This window comes from Mustela nigripes, chromosome 14 (assembly GCF_022355385.1).
Source record: "Mustela nigripes isolate SB6536 chromosome 14, MUSNIG.SB6536, whole genome shotgun sequence".
Lineage (NCBI taxonomy): Eukaryota > Metazoa > Chordata > Mammalia > Carnivora > Mustelidae > Mustela > Mustela nigripes.
This window is the reverse complement of record NC_081570.1, coordinates 103,525,358-103,538,354: the sequence shown is the minus strand read 5'-3', so window position 1 is coordinate 103,538,354 and position 12,997 is coordinate 103,525,358.

The following is a 12,997-nucleotide window of genomic DNA, read 5'->3' as shown; positions in this document are numbered from 1 at the left end:
GACTTATTCTTACTCTCAGACAGATACTTCGTTATATATGAAAGTGGATTGTGTGCTTCATTCTGACAGCAAATCACTCTTCTCAAATGGCTTTGTTCGTGATGGTAACAGGATAATTTTTGTCTTCCATCCCTTTATTTCACAGGATATTTACATAGCTGACCTCTAGACTTTGCCTAAAACAACAGACTCCCCTATATTTGCCACTCTACAGTGTCTAAAGTGAGTTAAATTTCCTTACGGGAGATAAGAGAATGACACGGGGGGTGACTACAGGGTGAAAACAGTAGGGGAGGTGATCAGTGAAGTGTGAAGGGGTGAAGTCGGGCAGGTGATGAAGATGAGTGATTGCAGGCAGAAGAAACGTTCCCTTTAACCCCCAGGAGCAGGTCAAGAGACTGACTGCCAACAAGCAAAATGTCAGATGTGATGCGGACTCAGCCTCTGACCAAATGCTCTCCCAAACATCATGCACCATGATCTCTAAAACAGCATGGCACCAGATTTCTGTCAAGGCCCAAACTTGCACTGGTGTGTGGTTCCTAAAGCATTTCTTTCTGGCCCACCTGGTTTGGGGTCTTGTATTCTGACCCTCATCCTCTGCACCGACACAATACACATTGCTCAAAGACCTCATAAATCTCTCCGCTTCCCGTCCCCCGACCCCTGCCACTGGCTTACATGGCCAGTGTTCATCCACAGCACATATGCAAATCTGGAGTCCTTTCTCTCCCTAAACCCATTCTTTGGCTCCAGGGCAGTTACACTGGCTGAAGATGAATTTCTCCATGCTCTCCTACCATTGGAATTCTTCAGGCATTCGGTTGTGCTCTGAAGGAGGCTTCTGTCTTGAGAGTTTTCTCTTTTCACTGACTGCCTACAGAGGAGGGCAAGGTTGTCAGAGGTCAGAAAATCTAAGGTTCATATGATGTAGGATATGTTTAAACCAAAAGTAGGTTTTCACAAACTCCTTTACTACTTCTGAACTAGATTCCCTTCACTACAGCCTCCAAAGCCCACCTGCTAGTGATAGATTATGATAAGGACATTAGGCAAGAATACCGAGCACCTGAAAGAGCCACCAAGATTACTGCAGACCTGTGTACCCGATTCTTGGGGAAAGTCTTAACCCCAAGCTGACTGAGTCCTCAAAACTATGACCTGTACCCTAGCTTAGTTCATGTTTTCAAGGATCTTTGTTATAGATTACAATAGTTCTGGGTCACAATTAGAAATCAGATCTTGCAATAGGGAGTGGGATGGGTGTTGCATTCAGTTGGATCTCAGAAAATATTTTATGGAGCCAACCTGAAGATGGTAATTCCTTTATTTCCCCCGTTAGAAGATTTGGTTCAGAGGTCCTCTAGAAGAGTGACTTAGAGTTAGTATATCTGCAGACAGAGAACAGGACTTTGACAATCCAAGGATCTACCAGATAAAGAGCCAGTCTGAGCTCAGAATTTTCAGCTATTATAGAGAACTCTAGCAGCAACGGGGTCTAAATGAAATAGGGTAGAACTCTCTAAGTGAACTGAGATCACTAGTCTTATTCCCTGTAGCCATTTGCTGATTCTGGGCATGGACTGAAGACAGCTTTGTCCAGGCAGAAGGTATCTTGAGGGGGTAAAGTAAAACCAACAAAGCTCTTGGTGGCACATGGTGATAAAGGAAGGACTTAAAAACTTGAGGGGCTTCAGATGCATGGTTAGTTTTCTCCAAAGAAAACGAACCAAGTTCTGAGATCTGAACTTGCATGGAATGCTTAAGAGCTAGCACAAAAGGCTTATAAAAGGTGGAGAGAAATCTCCCAAAGTCTGATGATGCTGAGGTGACAAAGACAAATTATAGCAAGGGGGCTCTACTGAAGCACATGGTCCCAAGACACTTGTCAAGCATTGGAGTGATGTGGGGGCGGGACACAAAAGAACTGTATTAAAAATTCTTAAAGGAAAATATTTAAAGGAAAATTCCTCAGATTTGGAGACCATTTGACTTCCAAATAACTGCATATGAAAACAAAACTGAAGACTATCTATAGGAGTATGAGGCTCTTGGGTGGCTCAGTCACTTAAGCCTCTGCCTTCACCTCAGGTCATGATCTCATGAGCTCAGGGTCCTGGGACCCAGCCCCATTTGGGCCCCCTGTTCAACAGGGAGTCTACTTCTCTCTCTCCCCCTGCCCCCTCACCACTCATACATGCTCTTGTGCACACTAGCTCTGTCTCAAGTAAATAAAAATCTTTAGGAAAGAAAAAAGAATACCTCTAGGAATACAAAAGTATGCAGTTATCAACAAGGTGAACAGTCACAATATTTGATATCCAATCAAAAATTACCAGGAATTTTTTTTTCTTGTCAAAATGAAATAAAAGGGATTAGATTTACCCTCCAACCTAAAACAACTAACCATCCAGACAAAATATATGAAACAATGGTTTGCAGGGAAACCAAACAGTAAAGGACAGTGATCCCTAAATTACAGGAGACAAATGAAGTAAGCCCTTTCGTTGACTAAGCTGCCTTCCTTGAGAATTTCCAGCCTGGTGAACTGCCTCAGTTGAGGACACAGCTAAGAGTCTTCAGAATCCAACACTGCTGTAAGCACATAATGGAGTACTAAGGAGGAGAGAGCTACACACAGATAGAGCTTAACTGGCAGCAGAGGGTTCCCTCGCGTGTTCAGCAGAGCATTGATCAATGCATGTGAGAAAAGACACTTTCGGGGTCTAGTAAAAGAGCCACCAGAAAGAATAAAAAGAAAATACCCAGACTTCACACAGGGCCAGAAGAACTCTGTTCCTACCAGCCTGGTAAATCTCATAATTCATAGAATAATGAGTACAGTATTCAGAGGAGTCTTGCCTTAGTTGTGGGGAACAATTACCCCTAAACAAAATGTTTGTGGTAGGCAGAATAATGGCCCTTCAAAGATGTCTATGTCCTAATTCCCAGAGTCTATGAATATGTTGATTATATGCCAAAAGGGAACTAAGACAGCAGATTGAATTAAGGTTGCTACTCATTGACCCTAAGATGTGGGGTTAAGTCTGGATTATTAAGGTGGGTGGAACCAATCAAATAAGTGCAAGAGGGAGGTCAGAGTGATACAGTGTGAAAAGGACTTGACCTGTTCTTGCCTCTTTTGAAGAGGGAAAAAGACCATAAACCAAGGAATGTGGATAGCCTTTAAGAACTAGAAGAGAGGGATGCCTGAGTGGCTCAGTGGGTTAAGCCTCTGCCTTCAGATCAGGTCATGATCTCAGGGTCCTGGGATCAAGTCCCGCATCAGGCTCTGTGCTCGGAAGCAGGGATCCTGCTTTCCCCTCTGTCTCTCTGCCTGCCTCTCTGCCTACTTGTCATCCCTCTCTCTCTGTCAAATAAATAAGTAAAAAAATCTTTAAAAAAAAAAAAAAAAGAACTAGAAGAGAAAAGGAAATTCTCCTATCGAGACTCCAGAAAAAAGAAAAAGAATAAAGAAAACCTAGACATCTTTATTTTAGCCCAGTGAGGCTCATTTTGGACTTATGAACTGAACTGTAAACTAATAAATTTGTGTGTGTGTGGTTTTCTTTTCCAAGATTTTATTTATTTAATTGAGAGAAACAGAATGAGAGAGAGAGAAAGAGCTTGAGAGAGGAGAAGCTCAGAGGAAGAAGCAGACTTCCTGCTAAGCAGGGAGCTAGGACTCAATCCCGGGACTGCAAGGTCATAACCTGAGCCAAAGGCAGTTGCTTAACCAACTGAGCCAGCCAGGCGCCCAAATTTGTGTTGTTTTAAGACACTAAGTTTGTTGTAATTTCTCATAGCAAGGATAGGAAACTAATACAACACTGCTATTGTCTCGCCTAACACCTCAAACACAAAAGCCATTGGATCAAACTGTTTCCAAGTAATGTAACTGCATCCCATAACAAAGCTAAAGAACGTAGACAAATAAATAAATATCCTATACCAATCAAGATAAAATTTAAAATGTCTTGCAACCAGTTAAAAATATATATAAGCTATTTAGAGCAACAGGACGATCAAAGTATAATGAGAAAAAAACAATCCTGGTTTCAGAGGGGAGGGTAGTTCGGGGGTGGGGATAGCCGGGTGATGGGTATTAAGGAGGGCACGTCTCAGGGCCCCTAGGTCACTCATTCAGTTAAGCATCTGTCTTCAGCTCAGGTCATGATCCCAGGGCCCTGGGATGGAGCCCCACATCAGGCTTTGTGCTCAGTGAGGGAGCCTGCTTCTCCCTCTCCCTCTGCCTGCAGCTCTGCTTACTTGTGCTGTCTCTCTCTCTGTCAAATTAATTAACTAATTAACTAAATCTTAAAAGAAAAAAAACAGAGGGCACGTCTTGTGATGCGCATTGGGTGTTATATGCAACTAATGAATCATTGAATACTACATCAGAAACTAATGTACTGTATGGTGGCTAACTTAACATAATAAAAATAAATAGATAAATAAACAATTAAAATTGACTCAGAATTGACACAAGAGGTTAGAAATAGCAGACGATGAACAGTGGAATAATTATTATAACTTTATATCCCATATGTTCAAAGATCTAGTGAAAAGACAACATTTTTTTTTAAGTTTTATTTATTTTTTTAGAGAGAGAGCATGTAAGAGTGTGTGGAAAGGCAGAGAATCTCAAGCAGATTTCTCACTGAGCACAGAGCCCAATGCTGGGATCATGATCTGAGCTGAAATTAAGAGTTGGATGCTTAACCGACTGAGCCACCCAGGCACCCCTGAACTGTGAGAGGCCACGATAAGGCTTGAGACAAGGACCAAACCAGGCCCTGACTTGTGCCTCCTTTAAAGGCTGAATAGCCGAACAAAAGGCTTAGATCGATAAAGTCAAGTAGCACCGAGAAAGGGTCTGTGCCATGTGTTGTGCGCTCGCCTATGTGACTTCCCACACTTGCTAGTCAGATAGAGACGATTTGGTCGGGGTCATGAATTCTTGGCTGGTCCCTGCTGTCCTTGCACAGGCCATAAACTACACCATTGTAAGATTGTGCTATGCTTACATAAACTATGTCTTGAGTGGCCTTGAAGTCAGTACATCTGGCACCAGAAGGTCTGCTATTGGGGCTTGGGAAATAGAAAATGGGAAAGCTTGAAGGGTTTTCTGTGCATGTTGCAAACTCTTTAGTAATCAGCTAAAAATAGATACTTTCTTATGGTTGTTTCTGTTAGCTATATAATGCCTCACAGCCTTGAATAAAATCGGCACTGCTTGGACATCCTCCTTGGTGCGCCTCCTGCCTCCATCTCTTTGTCTCTTAATTTCTTTTCACCATTCTCTCTCTTACCCTCATGTTCCTGATCGATTTGTCGCACCAGCCGCGACACTGAACATTTTATGTAGAGACATATCAGATATGATATTGAACTTTAGAGATGAAAACTAAAAATCATGAAAGGAAAAACATGCTGGATGGAATAAGCACTAGTTCATACACTACAAAAGAAAGATCAAACCCAAAGACATAAAAGTAGAAACTACATGAAATAAAGCAGGATAGAAAAAGACTTGTGAAAATGAAGAGCACATCAGTGAATTATGGAAAAACTTTAAGTGACATAATAATTAGAGTACCCAAAAGATGTAATAGGAAGAGGAACAGAACAAATATTTGAAGAAATAGTGACAATTTTCTCTAAATTTGATGAAAACCATAAAGCCACAGATCTAAATAGCTCAATAAACCCAAACATAAAAAATATTAAAAAAAAACCACTAAGCTAAGGCAAATCATAATCACATCTTTCAACACCTTTTAAAAGAGAAAAGTGTAAAGAATAAGGGGGGAAATCTAGTTATATAGAGAGGAACAAAGATAAGGATGCAGCAGATTTGTCATCAGAAATAATGCAATTTAGAACACAGTGGAAGAACATCTTCAAAGTACTAAAATAAAAAAAAATCCTATCACCTTGAACTATTTACCCAGTGAAAATATGTTTCAAAAAATGAAGGTGAAATAAGGACTTCTTCTTACAGTAAAAAGCTGAAAAGAGTGACTTCCTCCTGGGAAGACAGTAAACCATACTATTTCCTATTCTTCCCTCTAAGTACAACTAAAACCCTGGACATTATATATAAGACAAACATAAGACACTGAAAGATAGAAAAAGGCAGGTTGACTAGGGACCTCAGGATGCAAGGAATGACTCAGTGATGAGCTCCCTGATCCCTCTAATCCATGGACCAGCAAAGGGGCAACCTAGCAAGACACAGAGGCCGTGCAGAGACCAGTAAAGAGGCCCTCCTAACCCTCCCAGCCTGGGGGTGTAGGGTTTCAGGGGGACATAGTGGAGAGCTAGAATTCCCATCCCTGCTGAATTAACATGGAGCCTTCTCCTGGGTGTCAGTAAGGCTGAATGGGGAACCTGGACTTCTATCCCACCAATACCCTAACCTCAACACCATCAGAGGAAGCTAGTGAAAATAGATTTAAGTAAGATCCAGAGTCTCATGACATAATGCCCAAATTGTCTAGGTTTCAAGCAAAAGTTACTTGTCACACCAAGACCAGGTAGAGTTCGACTTGAATAAGAACAAAACAACTAGTATACGAGAACAACAAATTGAAACAGATGTTAGAATTATCTGACAAGGACTTTAAAGCAGTCGTCATAAGCACACTTCAATGAGCAACTACTAACATACTCAAAACAAATGAAGTAAGAAGTCCCATCAAAGAAATAGAAAATCTCAGTAAAGAATAAAAGATATAAAGAGGAAGTAGCAAGCTGAGACTGCTTCAGCTAGCCGGAGATCAGCTAGATAGCTTATCTAAAGATTGCAAACACCTGAAAACCCATCGGCAGATCGAAGAGAAGAAGAACAGCAATTCTGGAAACAGAAAAACAACCACTTTCTGAAAGGTAGGACCGGCGGAGAAGTGAATCCAAAGCGACGGGAAGATAGACCCCGGGGGGAGGGGCCGGCTCCCGGCAAGCGGCGGAGCAACCGCGCACAAAATCAGGACTTTTAAAAGTCTGTTCCGCTGAGGGACATCGCTCCAGAGGCTAAACCGGAGCGAAGCCCACGCGGGGTCAGCGTGGCCTCAGGTCCCGCAGGGTCACAGAAGGATCGGGGGTGTCTGAGTGTCGCAGAGCTTGCGGGTATTGGAACGGGAAAGCCGGCTACAGAGACAGAGCCGACAGTAAGCTCGCAGCTCGGGGTGACCTTGAACCGGTCGCAGGCTCGGTGAGCTCGGAGCGCGGCCGGAGGTCAGGCAGACGGGAGTAACTGGCGCTGTTCTCTGAGGGCGCACTGAGGAGTGGGGCCCTGGGCCCTCGGCTCCTCCGGGCCGGAGACCAGGAGGCCGCCATTTGTATTCCCGTCCTCCGGAACTCTACGGAAAGCGCTCAGGGAACAAAAGCTCCTGAAAGCAAACCCGAGCGGATTACTCACCCCGGCCCCGGGTAAGGGCGGTGCATTTCCGCCTGGGGCAAACACTTGAGAACCACTACACCAGGCCCCTCCCCCAGAAGATCAACAAGAAATCCAGCCGAGACCAAGTTCACCTACCAAGGAGTGCGGTTTCAATACCAAGGAGAGCAGCAGAATTCCAGAGGAGGAGAAAGCCAAGCACGGAACTCATGGCTTTTTTCCTGTGATTTTTTTTTTAGTCTTGCAGTTAATTTAATTTTTTCTTTGTCATTTTTTTTTTTCTCGCCTTCGGGTAAAATTTTTTTTTTTTTAACTGTTACCTTTTTCTTTTTTAACGATTTTTTACTAGTTTATCTAATATATATATATATATTTTACATTTTTCTTAGGTGTTTTCTTTTTTTAAAAATTCTTTTCTTTTCTTTTCTTTTTTTTTTCTTTTTCTTTTCTTTTTGTTTTTTTCTTTCTTTCTTCCTTTTTGAACCTCTTTTTATCCCCTTTCTCCCCACTCACGATTTTGGATCTCTTCTAATTTGGTTAAAGCATATTTTCCTGGGGTTGTTGCCACCCTTTTAGTATTTTACTTGCCCCTTCATTTACTCATATCTGGACAAAATGACAAGACGTAAAAATTCAACACAGAAAAAAGAACAAGAGGCAGTACCAAAGGCTAGGGACCTAATCAATACAGACATCGGTAATATGTCAGATCTAGAGTTCAGAATGACAATTCTCAAGGTTCTAGCCGGGCTCGAAAAAGGCATGGAAGATATTAGAGAAACCCTCTCGAGAGATATAAAAGCCCTTTCTGGAGAAATAAAAGAACTAAAATCTAACCAAGTTGAAATCAAAAAAGCTATTAATGAGGTGCAATCAAAAATGGAGGCTCTCACTGCTAGGATAAATGAGGCAGAAGAAAGAATTAGTGATATAGAAGACCAAATGACAGAGAATAAAGAAGCTGAGCAAAAGAGGGACAAACAGCTACTGGACCACGAGGGGAGAATTCGAGAGATAAGTGACACCATAAGACGAAACAACATTAGAATAATTGGGATTCCAGAAGAAGAAGAAAGTGAGAGGGGAGCAGAAGGTATACTGGAGAGAATTATTGGGGAGAATTTCCCCAATATGGCAAAGGGAACGAGCATCAAAATTCAGGAGGTTCAGAGAATGCCCCTCAAAATCAATAAGAATAGGCCCACACCCCGTCACCTAATAGTAAAATTTACAAGTCTCAATGACAAAGAGAAAATCCTGAAAGCAGCCCGGGAAAAGAAGTCTGTAACATACAATGGTAAAAATATTAGATTGGCAGCTGACTTATCCACAGAGACCTGGCAGGCCAGAAAGAGCTGGAATGATATTTTCAGAGCACTAAACGAGAAAAACATGCAGCCAAGAATACTATATCCAGCTAGGCTATCATTGAAAATAGAAGGAGAGATTAAAAGCTTCCAGGACAAACAACAACTGAAAGAATTTGCAAATACCAAACCAGCTCTACAGGAAATCTTGAAAGGGGTCCTCTAAGCAAAGAGAGAGCCTACAAGTGGTAGATCAGAAAGGAACAGAGACCATATACAGTAACAGTCACCTTACAGGCAATACAATGGCACTAAATTCATATCTCTCAATAGTTACCCTGAATGTGAATGGGCTAAATGCCCCTGTCAAAAGACACAGGGTATCAGAATGGATAAAAAAACAAAACCCATCTATATGTTGCCTCCAAGAAACACATTTTAAGCCCGAAGACACCTCCAGATTTAAAGTGAGGGGGTGGAAAAGAATTTACCATGCTAATGGACATCAGAAGAAAGCAGGAGTGGCAATCCTTATATCAGATCAATTAGATTTTAAGCCAAAGACTATAATAAGAGATGAGGAAGGACACTATATCATACTCAAAGGGTCTGTACAACAAGAAGATTTAACAATTTTAAATATCTATGCCCCCAATGTGGGAGCAGCCAACTATATAAACCAATTAATAACAAAATCAAAGAAACACATCAACAATAATACAATGATAGTAGGGGACTTTAACACTCCCCTCACTGAAATGGACAGGTCATCCAAGCAAAAGATCAGCAAGGAAATAAAGGCCTTAAACGACACACTGGACCAGATGGACATCACAGATATATTCAGAATATTTCATCCCAAAGCAACAGAATACACATTCTTCTCTAGTGCACATGGAACATTCTCCAGAATAGATCACATCCTCGGTCCTAAATCAGGACTCAACCGGTATCAAAAGATTGGGATCATTCCCTGCATATTTTCAGACCACAATGCTCTAAAGCTAGAACTCAACCACAAAAGGAAGTTTGGAAAGAACCCAAATACATGGAGACTAAACAGTATCCTTCTAAAGAATGAATGGGTCAACCGGGAAATTAAAGAAGAATTGAAAAAAATCATGGAAACAAATGATAATGAAAACACAACGGTTCAAAATCTGTGGGACACAACAAAGGCAGTCCTGAGAGGAAAATATATAGCGGTACAAGCCTTTCTCAAGAAACAAGAAAGGTCTCAGGTACACAACCTAACCCTACACCTAAAGGAGCTGGAGAAAGAACAAGAAAGAAACCCTAAGCCCAGCAGGAGAAGAGAAATCATAAAGATCAGAGCAGAAATCAATGAAATAGAAACCAAAAAAACAATAGAACAAATCAATGAAACTAGGAGCTGGTTCTTTGAAAGAATTAATAAAATTGATAAACCCCTGGCCCGACTTATCAAAAAGAAAAGAGAAAGGACCCAAATAAATAAAATCATGAATGAAAGAGGAGAGATCACAACTAACACCAAAGAAATACAAACTATTATAAGAACATACTATGAGCAACTCTACGGCAATAAATTTGACAATCTGGAAGAAATGGATGCATTCCTAGAAACATATAAACTACCACAACTGAACCAGGAAGAAATAGAAAGCCTGAACAGACCCATAACCAGTAAGGAGATTGAAACAGTCATTAAAAATCTCCAAACAAACAAAAGCCCAGGGCCAGACGGCTTCCCGGGGGAATTCTACCAAACATTTAAAGAAGAACTAATTCCTATTCTCCTGAAACTGTTCCAAAAAATAGAAATGGAAGGAAAACTTCCCAACTCATTGTATGAGGCCAGCATCACCTTGATCCCAAAACCAGACAAGGATCCCACCAAAAAAGAGAGCTATAGACCGATATCCTTGATGAACACAGATGCGAAAATACTCAACAAAATACTAGCCAATAGGATTCAACAGTACATTAAAAAGATTATTCACCACGACCAAGTGGGATTTATTCCAGGGCTGCAAGGTTGGTTCAACATCCGCAAATCAGTCAATGTGATACAACACATCAATAAAAGAAAGAACAAGAACCATATGATACTCTCAATAGATGCTGAAAAAGCATTTGACAAAGTACAACATCCCTTCCTGATCAAAACTCTTCAAAGTGTAGGGATAGAGGGCACATACCTCAATATCATCAAAGCCATCTATGAAAAACCCACCGCAAATATCATTCTCAATGGAGAAAAACTGAAAGCTTTTCCGCTAAGGTCAGGAACACGGCAGGGATGTCCATTATCACCACTGCTATTCAACATCGTACTAGAGGTCCTAGCGTCAGCAATCAGACAACAAAAGGAAATTAAAGGCATCCAAATCGGCAAAGAAGAAGTCAAATTATCACTCTTCGCAGATGATATGATACTATATGTGGAAAACCCAAAAGACTCCACTCCAAAACTGCTAGAACTTATACAGGAATTCAGTAAAGTGTCAGGATATAAAATCAATGCACAGAAATCAGTTGCATTTCTCTATACCAACAGCAAGACAGAAGAAAGAGATATTAAGGAGTCAATCCCATTTACAATTGCATCCAAAACCATAAGATACCTAGGAATAAACCTAACCAAAGAGACACAGAATCTATACTCAGAAAACTATAAAGTACTCATGAAAGAAATTGAGGAAGACACAAAGAAATGGAAAAATGTTCCATGCTCCTGGATTGGAAGAATAAATATTGTGAAAATGTCTATGCTACCTAAAGCAATCTACACATTTAATGCAATTCCTATCAAAGTACCATCCATCTTTTTCAAAGAAATGGAACAAATAATGCTAAAATTTATATGGAACCAGAAAAGACCTCGAATAGCCAAAGGGATATTGAAAAAGAAAGCCAACGTTGGTGGCATCACAATTCCGGACTTCAAGCTCTATTACAAAGCTGTCATCATCAAGACAACATGGTACTGGCACAAAAACAGACCCATAGATCAATGGAACAGAATAGAGAGCCCAGAAATAGACCCTCAAATCTATGGTCAACTAATCTTCGACAAAGCAGGAAAGAATGTCCAATGGAAAAAAGACAGCCTTTTCAATAAATGGTGCTGGGAAAATTGGACAGCCACATGCAGAAAAATGAAATTGGACCATTCCCTTACACCACACACAAAAATAGACTCAAAATGGATGAAGGACCTCAATGTACGAAAGGAATCCATCAAAATCCTTGAGGAGAACACGGGCAGCAACCTCTTCGACCTCTGCCGCAGCAATATCTTCCTAGGAACAACGCAAAAGGCAAGGGAAGCAAGGGAAAAAATGAACTACTGGGATTTCATCAAGATCAAAAGCTTTTGCACAGCAAAGGAAACAGTTAACAAAATCAAAAGACAACTGACAGAATGGGAGAAGATATTTGCAAACGACATATCAGATAAAGGACTAGTGTCCAGAATCTATAAAGAACTTAGCAAACTCAACACCCAAAGAACAAATAATCCAATCAAGAAATGGGCAGAGGACATGAACAGACATTTCTGCAAAGAAGACATCCAGATGGCCAACAGACACATGAAAAAGTGCTCCATATCACTCGGCATCAGGGAAATACAAATCAAAACCACAATGAGATATCACCTCACACCAGTCAGAATGGCTAAAATCAACAAGTCAGGAAATGACAGATGCTGGCGAGGATGCGGAGAAAGGGGAACCCTCCTACACTGTTGGTGGGAATGCAAGCTGGTGCAGCCACTCTGGAAAACAGCATGGAGGTTCCTCAAAATGTTGAAAATAGAACTGCCCTATGACCCAGCAATTGCACTATTGGGTATTTACCCTAAAGATACAAATGTAGTGATCCAAAGGGACACATGCACCCGAATGTTTATAGCAGCAATGTCCACAATAGCCAAACTATGGAAAGAACCTAGATGTCCATCAACAGATGAATGGATCAAGAAGATGTGGTATATATACACAATGGAATACTATGCAGCCATCAAAAGAAATGAAATCTTGCCATTTGCAACAACATGGATGGAACTAGAGCGTATCATGCTTAGCGAAATAAGTCAAGCAGAGAAAGACAACTATCATATGATCTCCCTGATATGAGGAAGTGGTGATGCAACATGGAGGCTTAAGTGGGTAGAAGAATAAATGAAACAAGATGGGATTGGGAGGGAGACAAACCATAAGTGACTCTTAATCTCACAAAACAAACTGAGGGTTGCCGGGGGGAGGGGGTTTGGGAGAAGGGGGTGGGATTATGGACATTGGGG